The following is a 12,225-nucleotide window of genomic DNA, read 5'->3' as shown; positions in this document are numbered from 1 at the left end:
GGCCTAGAGGTAGCAGGGGCTGGGTATGGTAGAAGAAGGCTGGGAAGTGGCTGGGAAGAAGGGATGTGCTGGAAAGTATAGAAGGGGCAGGATTATGAAGGGTCTCAGAAGCTACGAAGAACAATCTAGAAAAGGAAAGGGAGCTGTTTCAGGCTGTGTAGTAGCAGGGACTATATTCTTCCATGGTCTACACAGGACCAGGAGAGATATTATTTTCCATGAGTATGCAAAGCTGAGTATCACTCACATCCTAGATACATCTGGAGAGATCCAGCTTAGAAATTGCATTTGAGATGGATGGCTAGAGGCAGATGGAGCAGTCCAGGGAAGCTGGCACTTGGGTTGAGAGGACCTGGTAGGGGAAAGGGGCACCAAGTCACTGAGATGACTGGAGCCAAATACAGAGTTGAGTCAAGGTCATGGGCTAGGGAGTTTAGTAGAAATGGTCAGCGTGTACAGAAAGGCAGGAGGCCAAAGCAGACATGGAAACTAGCAAGTGAGGGAAGTCTTGGCAGTGCAGAGCCTGTGGAATTAGACTGATTATCCATGGTGAAACGAGACTCATGGGATACACTCTGTGAAATTCCAACAAGACATCAGTGCTGTGTCTTAAAGGGCCAACCTTTACTGCACAGGCAAGGGATAGCAGTAAGCTCAGCCCAGCTGTAGGTTAGAGTCAGGACTGACTATGGCATGTGGGAAGAGTCAATCCAGTTCTTGTAGAGATGTAGAGGGCATTAGGACCATAGCTGTGTACTCTTGGCTTCTAGGAAGTCATGATGCCCTCTTCCGGTGATGTTTACCAGCCTGCAAACTGTTGAGGAAACCACGTCATAGAATGAGGTTATCCACATGAACACAGTGCCATTTTTAAATCATAGCTCAAAGGTGGTAAAGCAACCGTTTGCTCAGTCAGCTCCCATTGTTTGATGTCGTTTGTCTGTGGTGCTGGATCTAGCTTGGGCTCTGCATGAAAGAATGAATTGATGGATTAGTGAAGTGTGCCGTGGATTTGGGTAGGGTTAAGTGAACACTGACCCCCAGCACTGATCTTTGACAGGTCTTATTTGACCTCAGTCTCCTGAACTGTGAGGAAGTTCAGCCGATAGATGGGAAGCATATTACTCATGGCACAGAACTCAAGGGGTGATTTAGGACTGGAGCTGAAGATGCCTGACTCCTGGCGCAGTCGTTTTCCTTTGCACTACACAGCCTTCATCCCCTCCTACTCGCCATGGGGCTGTCACACTGACTTCACTTTCCCAGTCCCACCCTTGGCTTCTGTTAGATTTTGCATTAGGAACTTGGCCATAGAACTAGTTTGTACAAAGACTAAACTTGTTTCACATGTCATCAGGACTCTTGGGGATGGATTCTAGGAAGAAGAATAGCATAGTGATTCAGAATTCCCAAGTGCTGGAAAATGTAATTAGCTAGGGCTAGCTTAAGAGATGGCTGAGAGAGGAGGAGGAGGAAGAGGAAGAGGAAGAGGAGGAGGAGGAGGAGGATGATGAGGAGAATGAGCAGGAGGAGGAAGAGAAGGAAGAGGAACAGGAGGAAGAGGAGGAGGAGGCAGACTGTTGAGGAAAGTTATGAGGAAAGCAGTAGTAGATTATCACTATTTTTATAGGAGTAAAGATGCAGAAGTGAAGTTGAGGGTTGTGAGCTGCTCAGTGGAGAGGTGGGGTGGGATGAGGAGAGGAACCTGATGTTTGTTAAGCGATGCTGTGCAAGGTCACATGGGTCCAGGGAAGCAAATGGGCAATGGAGAGCTCAAAACCTGGCTCTTGAGTACACAGTCCTTGTCAGCCAAAGTAGCTAAGTGTGCTTCAGGGCATCATCCTCACAGATACCTTGGAATGACGGTTGGCCCAATCGCTACAGAAGTAGGAGGTGACTTGGGTCCCCGAATGGTTGAGCAACTCTTCCAGGTTTGCAGAGTGGCTTATCATGCACAGGGTCCAAACCCCACTCTCTTTTCCCTGGTAGTGAGAATGTGTCCTTAAGAGAAAGAACAGGGGTTTTGATACAATCCTTTAACAGAGCACCTTGTTGACATTGCCAAGACTCTGAGTTCAATTCCCAGTACCAGAAAAATAAAAATAACAAGAGGAAACCCAAATCCAAGCGAGGGCAAGCCTTTGGCTATAAATTTTCAAGGGTCACTTTAGGGGTTGAAGTTGTAGCCGTGATGGCGGAGTGCTTGCCTAGCATACATGAAGCCAAGGATTCTATCCCCAGCACCTCGTAAACTGGGTGGGGAGGCACATGCCTGTAACCCCAGCATTCAGGAGATGGAGGCAGGAGGATCAGAAGTTTAGGGTCATTCTAAACTTATATAGTGAGTTATATAGTGGGTTCCAGGCCAACCCTGCATACACTAGTTCCTGTCTCAAAAACAATGAACAGGGTTTTCTCCTTCTGCTTATGTTCCAGCTCTCCACTGAAAGAAAATGGCATCTGTTGGGACATACTATCTGCATTCCCAATTCCAGGGGCAGAGACCAGTGCTGGAGAGGAATTAACTTCATAACAAAAGAACGTGCTTGGAATTTTTGTCAAGTGCCTTTTAAATTTCTATTCTCCAACTTCTCTCTTCTCCCTCACTTTTTAAACTAAAAGAATCAGTGATAAACCATTTGTTTGGAAAAATGTGCGGACTGCTAAGTCCAGACCTCCTTCAAGAGCTGTTGGTATTTGGAGATACAAAATGTTGTTACTTGAGTCTGTTCAAAGTGGCATCCAGACATGCCCAGGCAGGACCTGGGGGTGAGCAGCGATCAGCAAGACTGCTGGCTCGGTGGGGCTAGTTACAGGGCACTGAGGCCCCATCTCACCAATAACTTCAGAATATACCTGAGCTTATGGGGCCTGCCTGAAAACCACTGGTCATTACTGCCAAGCAGGAGCTGTGCTCTGGGGGCCATCTGCAGAGGTGGTGTAGCCATTTGTGGGCATTGGGAGTAAGCCAATTGGTTTAAGCCAGCTTTTGCTGCTAGTGTGGGCTGCTGGCAAGGAAGCCAGAGTCCAAAGGACGCTGGGGAAGTCACCCCCGCAGCCTCCTTCAGCCACACAGCTGCACTATATCTAATTTAATTTAGTCTGATCCTCTCACAAGCACATGAGCCACACAGGGGCCATCAATCTCAGTCAACCTGGGAGAAAACCAGGACAGACAGGACTTAGGAAGGGGTCCACTTAAAGGTAACATTGAATTCCTAGCATTTAAACCAGGAAACCCAGTTTCTATTGCTATAGAAATGTACTTAAATAAATAAAAACAACCAGGCACTGTTTAATTACATTTCTCTTTTCTGAGAGAGATCATTATAATGCAAGTGAAAACAAATTCATACTTTCCTGATTTTCTTCTTCGACAGGAAGGGAGCAAGACAATGCCAACCCAAAACATTTAACTGCACAATATTTCCACAGTTCCTGCTGTCTTGCTCTAAAGACTTTGCATGTGTTACAGATTGGCACTTTTAAAACACTAAATCCCCCAAATCTTTGCTATTGTGTGTTCTAAAAACTTTATAAATATATTTATGAAAAAATAAGCTCAAAATAGTAAGCTTAGAAATTTCTAGAAAAGGGCCGAGAGACAGCTCAGTGAGTAAAATGCTTGCCTCACAAACACAAGGACCTGAGTTTGGATCCCCAGCACCCACAAAAAAGCTAGGTGAGGCAGTGCACACATGTGACCCCAGAGTTGAGGGGCAGCCAGAGGCTTGCTGCCTAGCTAGTCTAGCTGAAGTAGAGCTTCAGGCTGGGAGACCCTGTCTCAAAAAATAAGGTGAAAAGCAACAGAGTAAAAGAGCCCACATCAACCCGTGGCCTCTAAATGTGTACCTCCATACAGAAATTTCTATAAACACCGGAAATAAATGCCATCTTGAGTCATAACTGAGAAATAACTCTTCCTATTCCTATACTTCTTCAGTCTTTCCATGAACATATGTAATTTTAAAAAATCATGATTTGGGGGTCTAATATTTTTGACTGACCATTACACCATTTTGTTTTGATAATATTAAGACTCCAACACGTTATAATTTTATTTTGTTTTGTTTTTAAAATTTATTTTTATCCCAAAGAGAGGCAATTTTTAACACAGTTTTCCAGAAATAACTTGAAGTAGGTTAAGGGGAGTGGAAACAGAAATAAGAAATCAGAGACCAAAGGATTTGCCAATATGGGGTCAACTTTGGTAGAATAATGAAGGTTTCCATTAGCTCTGTTCTTTTTTTATTTTTGGAAAATCCTAATGAGTTTATTGGGCTTGCTAACAGGCCATGGGGTTGGGGTTTATTTACAGAGGAATGGGCAGCCCCCCCACCCATTTACGGCTGTGCTGAAAATCCACACTCAAATACAGATCCAGTGACTTCCTGACAGTTGCACAAAATGGCAAGAGGGGTGCCTCAGTGTGTTCTTGGTTTATATATCCTTACCCCCTCCCCCACATGCAGCTAAGGTCAACTGATTGGGTGGGAGGGGTAACTGACTCCTTCATCAACTTCTTGTTGAGCAGGGGAAGAAGGTGTGACTATAGCTTACTGGCATACTGGTCAGAGATTTGAAATGATTTCTCCTATCGAGAGCTCCCTGTACCTGTTAACCATCCTCTCTCCACCCCTTTCCTTCATACCCTTCCCGGGGTCTTGTAAACACTACTGGATTCTCTATTTCTTTGGGATCGATTTTCTTTATATGGCTAAATTGTATTCCATTGTGTCATGTACCACATTTTTTTATCCATCCACCTATGGGTGAACACCTAGGCTGATCGCATACTCTATTATGAAGCATGATGAAATAAGCTTGTGGGTGTAGATGCCTGACATCCTGGGTTTCTTCTTTTAAATATACCTACTAGTGGGGTTCTGTATCTAATTTGTTTTGAAAGCTCCATACTTATGGAACATATGTTCCTTCTAAATGGTTACACTAATTTTCTTTTCCACCAGCAGTGCAGGAGAGCCCCCCTTTCTTGACATGCTTGCCAGCATGTTATTTCATTTGATAAAAGCCTTCCTAACCAGATAAAAAGCTCTGTCATTGTTATTCTGATTTGCATTTCCTTGATGGTTAGAGGTGCTGAGCATTCCTTTTTTCCCATTTGTTTGTTGGCCCTTTGGATATCCTCCTTTAAGAAATGTCTACTCCGGCCATCTACTCATTTAAAACCTGAATTATTTGTTTATTTTGCTGTTCCTCAGCAGTGACTGCCTTGCAATCTCCCCCTCCCAGCCAGCTTCCTGAAAGTGTTGTTTATACTAAACTGTGTGGCACCCTCTCTCTCAGGTACATTTCAGTTCATGGCACAGTGCCTTCTAACTCGGCCAAGGTAGAAAACAAAAACAAAATAAAACAAAACACTTCTTTCTTGCAGTGAGCAACTCTGATTTTTAAAATGTTTTGATGCGGGCATATCGTGAAGTAATTAGATCATGCAAATGAGCATTTATCTCACATGCTTATGTTTTATGGTAAGAATACTTAAGACCTACCCTCTGATTAATTTTCAAGTCTACGCTAGAACTTATTCTTCCTGCCTAACTGACCTTGTACCCTTTAAGCAGCATCTTCCTCTCCTTTAGCTACCCCTACCCTGGCAATGACTTCATTCTCTCTCTCTCTCTGTCTCTCTGTGTATTTCATATGTATATATATACATGATATATATTATATATATGTATGTATATATATAATGCTGAATTGAACCCAAGGTCTCACATAAGCTAAGCCTGAGCCCTACCACTGAGCTACATCCTATCCTCAGCTCCGGATTAAGTATGATGTTCAATGTCTACTTCCTTCATTTGAGTCGTATGGGATAAAGGAGATATTAACACAATGTGTGTGCTTGTTTTTGTGTATGTGTGTTGTGTGCACATGCCACAGTGCAGGTGAGGAAGTCTGAGAACAACTTCTGAATGTTGGTCCTCACCTTTCCATCTTGTTTAAGACAGGGTCTTCTCCCTGCTATATAAGCCAGGCCAGCAGGCACCTAAACTACTGGAGATTCTTCTGTCTCTACCTCCCATCTCCCCATAGGGGTGTGCTAGTATTATAGACACTTGCACTACTGTTTCTGGCTTTTATTTGGGTTTTGGGCACCCAAACTTCAGTTGTCAGGTTTGTGCAACAATCATTTTTACCCACTGAGCCATCACCCGCAGCCCTAAGATATCTTTAAAGAACCTTATGTACACATCATCCTTCAAGATGAACAGGCCTCATGCTTTCTGCCATAGTGCTATGAACTCTAATTGGCCTGTGTGCATGTTTTTTTGTGGGAGTAGAGGCTCCTGTTAATTCACCGCCACCTGTAGGCCCTGGTCCCATCCCAGAAGCCAGCACTTACCCTGTGTGGACTGAGTGTGAGGGAACCAATCACCTTGGGAGCTTGGGAGAAATTATGCCCATGGAATTCCTCTGTACCATGCTATGCTAACTGACCCAATCAGAGCCTCGATTGAAGACAATATATAAATATAAGATGACCACAGAGGAGTCCAGTCATTCTGTGGAAGGCTGTGATTTTGAATGGAGTCATAGTGAGCTAATGTCATTGTCTGTTTCTGACTTGGGTGCATTCTGCTCTAGTCAATGGCCATCTTTGAGTGCTTATGCTGCTGCTGAAGTATCTTAACTCCCTTCTGCTGAGCCTCCCATGGTTCTTTGTAATGAAGTTTTATATTTGCTAATAATTTGTGCACACATCCTCTTTGTAGCCCTGAAGGACTTGCTTAGCAAAGCCAGTGTAATGCTGCATTACAAAAGGGCCATCCCTTGGTGATCCCATCTGTGGTTATGCCTCAGAGCAGATGGTTGATTATAACATCACCCATTCTGGAGGTTGTCACAATAATCTTTTATGAAGGGGTTAGTTTCAGCATGGTGCTATTGTAAAATCATATTCTGTTGGTTGATTTGATTACTACGTAGAGTAACACAGCTCTTAAATGGTCCTTACTGATTTTAAACTCACTTCACTAATAGATAACACTGGCCTCTGGGAAATTGATCTGTAGAGTCAAGTGCTAAATTATGCTCTTTATTTACCGGGAATTCATTTAACATTGACCTCAAATCACTCAATGAAGACCTCAGGCTTATAGGCCCATGCTGCCCGCTTTCATCCAGTGCCTGTTGTTACCAGACATACGAGTCAATGTCACCTTGACACCTTGAGGGTCTTATGTAGTACTGATCCCTGTGAGGCAGATAATAGTCATCAACTAAATAAAGAAGACAGAAACCGGACATTTGTACATATAGATACATGATTTTAAGATGAACCCCAATGAGTCACACCTTTGCATCAATTCTTTCCTTACAGAGAATATGGGCGGATAATGAGGTATCTACCCCCATGGATCTATTATTGGACTTCATTGTAGCTAACTGGAGAGAAAGGCCTTGAAACAGCACCACATGGCACAGAACTGTGGGGTCTTCTTCAATCTGAATGTCCCCTGGCCAAGATGAGGGGGCCAGGTAACAAGGGCCTCGGCCTAACAGCCTCAAAGAACTGAAATACATTAAAATATATGCATGGTGTATTCCAGAAAGAGCACAGCTGGGCAAAAATGTGGTCTGTACCATGTGTGCTCCTGACCAGTGACTCTAGACCCAGGAAGCTGTGAGATGGTGAATGGATATATTTGTTTGTTTTAAGTGATTGAATGGTGGTAAGTTGTTGCAGTGACAGGAATAAAATAGAATTAGGAAATGGTAGATTTAAAGCTCAGCTGTTTAGCCATGACACATTTCTTAACATTTCTGGGCTTTTTAGCTTAACTGTAAAATAAGAATAAAATGGCACCTTTTCCAGGATAAGGAGGATTGGACAGCATGGTATGTGAGTAGCTTAGCAGGGGACCCATAGTGAGGTCTTAAACACTTTTTATTGAGGTTAGAAGTTGGATGTGTTTAATCTCATAATTAAAAACACTTATTATTATTTCACTCTGCATACTCCATGTTTTGAAGCTTTTTGGCTCCCATATTAATTGTATTTAACAAGTAGAATTCATTTTCTTATCTATTTCTAGTTCATTAGCTATGTAAACTTCCCAATCAGCTTGGAATATTGAAAAAAGAATTGTTACAAATAATGTGTTTTTAGTTAAAAACAAAGCTGTTTGGTGTTAGATTTAGTGGAACTTCCATTAGCTTTTAAAATATTAGCAGTGGATTGTTGAGCCTTGTTGGAGTGCCAGATTTGGAACCACAATGTTAGTTGACTGGGTGAAGATAGATGTGGGGCAGTGGGGGGAGGAAGTGGGGAGGTGCGATGACTCCCCCAGTCAGCAACATAACCGTGGTTGCTTCTGTTTACCATCACTGACTCAGGTGCTGATGGGAATGAGAGTGACTGGAAAGAAAATTGTGCTAAGCAAGGAAAGCAGGCTATTGAGTTCAATGTTAACATTATTTAGACATTTACAGGCTAGGGAATGAACTTGAGAATTCTTGGAGTGTTAGTAACTTTGTGCAATGCCCACATTGGAATTATGGTGAAGACATTTTTGAAAAAAGAATCAAAAGCACCTCTCAATGGGTTTTCCACATATATATTAAAATGTTTTCTTCTATACTTTGTTCTATATATAGAATTAAGATTTGAGGTCTGATTGCTACTCTTTCATTAGTGTCTTATTTCTCTTTGAACATTGCCTAAGAAAATAGAATTTCATTATATTATTTGTAGCAAGGCCTAATGTTTATATCTAATACTTTTCACATTGGTTACAGATTTGATAGGAAATCATATTCATTTAATAGACATTTCTTTATGCAAATTCAGGTCAATTTCTGAGAAACAAAAAAGTAGTTGTAAAGAATTGTTCCATCAGATCTAAGAGTACACTGAGTTTTAAAAATGCAGTAAGCAAGTTGGGTGTGGGGGCACATGTCTTTAATCCTAGTACTCGGGAGGTAGAGGCAGGGGAATCTCTGTGAGATCGAGGCCGGCTTGGTCTACATAATGAGTTCCAAGCCACCTGGGGCTACAGGGAGGTCCTGCTTCATCCCCACCTCAAAAAAATACAGCTTAAGAACTACACCTGAAAGTTAAATAAGGTTTCCCATTTATACTCTGTATATACCATGAAAAAAGACAGAATACATGTAACAAGTACCCACAGAACAGACCCACTTTCCCAGGGCAGACATACAATATAAACATAAACAATATAAACATTATAAAAGCCAGAGTGTAAACACAACACACACAAGGCAAGTCATACACACACAATAAAGGCTTTGAGAAGTCCTGCAATAAATAGAAGCCTAGTGAACTTTGTTTAATTGTGTGCTTTTCAAATTCATCTTAGATTCATCCTCTCCTCAGATCACTCAGGGTTTCATTAACTTTGTATTTCTTGGAGCATACTTTATGAAAGTTGCCTTTTGAGATTTTTCCCAAAGGAGTTAACTGTTACGTAGAGTAAGTATGAAGTGCCTCAACATTAATGGTGCAAAATAACACCATTAAAATAACCCACCACTGAGAACCAATGCCCCCCCGCCAATTATGTAAGAAACATTGAGGGCTGTGGCTAGGGCTGGAAGTCCTTTCCCTCCTTCTGGAGTCTGGCTTGTTTCTTTCAATGTCAGGCAGGTTCAGCTGTCCCATCACTGCTCTGCCACCCTCTGTTCACAGGGTAGAGACCCAGCTGGGCAGGGAACATGGCCAGCTTCCTGCAAAGCAAGTGGGCAGCTGCAGGGTGGAGCTATGCTTCCCTCCATGCTGACTTTACCATCCTTGGACTTGACAGCATGATTTGGCACATTATCCACTCTGCATTCCTGCCACCGAGGGCCAAAGGCAACTCCTTATCAACATGTACTGCTCTGTTTATTCCATAAAGAATGGAAAGAAATATATTTCAACCTCTCAAGAATGTATGGTAGGGCATTTGGAAAGCGCTTGCTGTGAAGATTAAAGAAGCTTTATCTTCATAAGGAAACTCTGACATGGGCTAGGAGATGCAAAGACCACACAGTTCTGCATGAGTTCTCCTTAAGGCTTAACCGACCAGTGCTCAGGCACAGAAACCCTTCATTGCCGAAATGAGAGTGGAAAGTCAGCACTATCGAATACACTAATACTTTGCATTTTGAATAAAACCATCATTTTCCACAGAGTGGCTTCAACTCCATAGAAGAATTGGATATCTTAGCAGCTCCCAGTCAAGCTTTTTATCAGCAATTATGTATTTGTTAAGATAGCGAGCAATGAAAGAATTTGCTGAGTTCCTTTGGCTGTGCTCTCTTAGTGTTTGAGTGTTTTTATGCACTCTGTCTTTCTGTGTGTTCTTGAGTGTGAAGTCAATGCATGGTGCCTCCACTCTTCCAGGATCGGTTCCCCTCAGGCATATTGTGGATGGGCACTAACTGCTAGAACACTTGCCAGGATGAATCTGTCTCCCCTCCTCCTCCTTTTCTCCCTCCTCCTGTCCTCTACTGACTTCCCTTGACAATAGGAAGTTCTGCACAGGGCAGCCTTTGAACTTGAACTGCAGTGACAGCCTTCCTGGATGAGACATGTGGATCCAGTTTCTTCTACTATGTGTAGCCCAACCTGCAGGTTTTAAACTTGACACCCTCCATGATTATGTAAGCCAATGTTTTTATAAACCTTTAGTTATTTGTTTTGTGGATGTGTGCCTGCATGTACATGCCCATGCCACAGTGAGCCTGTGGAGATGAGAGAACATGTGGGAACTGGATCTCTCCTTCCACCATGTGTATTTGGGGGACTTTGAATTCAGGTGGCCAGGCTTGGTGGCAAATCCCTTTACCCTCCAGATCGTCTTGATGGCCCTTGAACCAACTTCTTTAATTAAATCTCACTTTCTCCATGTGTGCCCCATCTGTTTGGTTTCTTCTGAGCACATCAATGAAGACATGGAGGGCCTTTAATATGTCTGTGGTCACACTTCTGAGCCACTTCATATAAACAATCTGGGTAGCCCTGAAAATCCAGTGACTGACCTTGATACTCAGCCAGATGCTGGTTCTACATCTTTGAGGCCAAATTAAACTTCCTTATGCAGAGCTAGGTCCAATTTCCTTGGCATTATTTCTTCCAGCTAAAACTACCTATGGCACATGCCTATCTTTGCATCCTTTAGGAGCCTATTCAGAATTAAGTGGTTAGCATGCATCTGATTCTCAATGAAGGTACCAACAACACACAATTAGAGAAGTGAGTTTCTTCAACTAATGCTGCTGGGAAATTGGATTCCACATATCTATAGGTCTCACCCTGTGCAAAACTAATTCTTAATGGTGCAAGACCTAAAGACCTAAAGACCTAAAGACCTAAGACCTAAAACTCTGAAAGTGGTAGAGGAATACATGGAAAACACTTCAAGAGCTAGGCATAGGCAAGGATTTTGAAAGACTTTAGTAGTGAAGGAAATAATAGGAAGAACTGGTGAATGAGATTGTATGAAATTTAAAAGCTCTGCACAGCAAAAGAAATAATCAACAGAGTGAAGAGATAGCTTATGGAATTGGAGAAAATGTTTGCCACCGAGTTATTCATCTGACAGAATAAATACAAAAATTCAAAAAATAAAACACATAAACAACATAGCCCAATCAATAAATGTGTAAATGAACTTTTCAGGCAGCTCTTAAAAGAAAAAATTCAAATGGTTAATAAATACATGGGAAAAATTTCAACACCTTTAGCCACAAGAGAAATGCAAATCAAAACTGCATTGAAGTTCTCTCTCACTCACTCTAGTTAGATTGGCTACCTTCAAGAAAACAAAAAAGAGGCCAGCAAGGATAGAGGCTAAAGGAACCCTTACACACTGTTAAAGGGCATGTAAATTAAAGCAGTTGCTATGGAAAACAGCATGGAAGTTCCTCAGAAAACTAAAGTGGTAAGCTGAAGGGATGGCTCAGTTGGTAAGAGCTCTTGTGTAATCATGAGATTCCAGCACCCATATACCAAAGCCAGGCATCCCACAAATACCTGCAACTCCAGATGGGAGGGATCTGACGACCTCTTCTGGCCTCTGTGTGCACACAGGTGTGCATATCATCATATACACATGTGCATACACTCATGAAAACACACAAACAAACAAAACAAAACAACCCCCTTAAAAGTGGATTTGCCATATAACCTACCTGGGTGTATAACCAAAGGTATCAAAGTTGGCATGCAATACAGATATACCCACCCGCCCATTT

Source organism: Nannospalax galili, unplaced genomic scaffold (genome assembly GCF_000622305.1).
Source record: "Nannospalax galili isolate Female #2095 unplaced genomic scaffold, S.galili_v1.0 scaffold253, whole genome shotgun sequence".
In the NCBI taxonomy this organism is placed as follows: Eukaryota; Metazoa; Chordata; class Mammalia; order Rodentia; family Spalacidae; genus Nannospalax; species Nannospalax galili.
This window is presented reverse-complemented; position numbering follows the sequence as displayed.